Here is a 2,140-nt window from a genome sequence, read left to right as displayed (position 1 = left end):
CAATAATTGTTACATGCTACTTGATTTATGTGTCTTAACTGTTACTTGACATTTAGCATACTAAATAGCTTATTTTCCCCATGATTTTCACAATTAATTGCTAATTGCCATTATTTGTTTATAAATAAATTATAATTATTGTGTGCCTTAATGCTTAATAGTTTCTCATTGGACGTGGTATTTATTGGAGTAATATTTATTACATTTATGAGTTGTTTAAAGTTATATTGGGGGAACTGGTTGCACGCCGTAACGGAAATGAAAGTAAATATATATATATATATATATATATATATATATATATATATATATATATATATATGGGGGATCAGATTGCACACCGCAACAGACTTATTTAAAAGTCTATATTAGGGGATCGGATTGCACGCCACAACAGACTTATTAAAAGTCCATATTGGGGGATCGGATTGCACGCCGCAACAGACTTATTTAAAAGTCTATATTGGGGGATCGGATTGCACGCCGCAACAGACTTATTATAAGTCCATATTGGGGGATCGGATTGCACGCCGCAACAGACTTATTTAAAAATCTATATATATACTTGATTAAAATAAATATATTGGAGGATTGAAAATGAATATATTGTGGGAGCGGTTTACACGCTGCAACGAAAATTGGTTGAAATAATAATTGGTTATGAATGCTGAGTTGGCTTCAACTATTAGAAATGAGTTACCTGATTTAATTCTATTATTGTGGTTATTACTATTATTGCGTACATGTTAATGTAAGTGACATGCCTTAGCCTCGTCACTACTTCATCGAGGTTAGACTCGCCACTTACCAGTATATGGGGTCGGTTGTACTGATACTATACTCTGCACTTCTTGTGCAGATTTTAGAGTTGGTCCCAGTGGCGTACCATAGACTTGCTCGGATTTCAGCTACCAGAGGAGACTTGAGGTATAACTGCACGGCGTCCGCAGTTCTAAAATCCACGTCTACTTTACTTTAGCAGTGTGTTTATTTTCAGACAACTTTATTTTTTTCAGACCTTTATTTGTATTATTCTAGAAGCTCGTGCACACACACCAATTATGGGATGGTATTTAGATACCGTTATTTTTATGGATCTTTCACTACATTTCAGACTTTACTTCCGTATTTGTTTCTTTGTTATTAATAAATTTAAAAATTATTTTAAAATAGATAATATTATTCTAACGTTGGCTTGCCTAGCAAGTAAAATGTTAGGCGCCATCACGGTCCGAAGGTGAGAATTTTGGGTCGTGACAGCAGCTTACACCGCTTCATGCTTTTGTTCCTTTCTTTTCCACTGCCGGTGGTGAGGAGATCACCACATAATTTCAATTCGGTAATAATTCTGAACATAGCAGAATTATACTCACTGATAGATTAAAAATCTTGTAGCCTTAGATGAGTCCAATCATAACGTGCATGTGGAAGAACGACCATCTTCAAGTGGTCATATCTATCTTTCAAATTATTCTATAGTATGACTGGATCTTTAATAGTGAGATATTTTATTTTCAAGACTTCATCAAGGTGATGGCGTAGGAATATCATTGCTTTGGCACAATCTTGGTTTGATGCTTGATTTTTGTCCATGATGGTGTCTGCCAGACCCATCGCATCAAGATGAATTTCAGCATCAAGCACCCAAGACATGTAGCTTTTGCCCGATATATCCAGGGCTACAAACTCAAGTTTAGAAAGATTTGACATTATTTAAAAAATGAAAGTTCGTACCTCTGATACTTTCAAAGTATTTGCTCGAGATGACAGAGTCTCGTGCTGATAACGTGTTATAAAATAAATACTGTAAAGTAAAGACAAGTATAGAGAGAAACTGATATATTATTCAAACTTCAAACTTATGTACATAATGAACTAAAAACTCCTCTATTTATAGAAGAAAGGAAGCTGTTGCGTAAGCTGCTACTGTAAGCTGCTACTGCAAGCTGCTGCGTAAGCTGCTACTGTACCAGATATAAATAATCTTCTACCGGGGGTAATGTTTATCCATAACAGAGTATCAAAATGATAAGCTTTTTCAGGAGGCTTATTTCCAATAGAGTACTAAATAGACAAACATATTTACGGCGGAGTCTCATATGGATAAACTTCTTGAGGAAGCTTATTTACAACGGAGTAT

This window comes from Nicotiana tomentosiformis, chromosome 8, assembly GCF_000390325.3.
Source record: "Nicotiana tomentosiformis chromosome 8, ASM39032v3, whole genome shotgun sequence".
NCBI classification, from domain to species: domain Eukaryota; kingdom Viridiplantae; phylum Streptophyta; class Magnoliopsida; order Solanales; family Solanaceae; genus Nicotiana; species Nicotiana tomentosiformis.
This window is presented reverse-complemented; position numbering follows the sequence as displayed.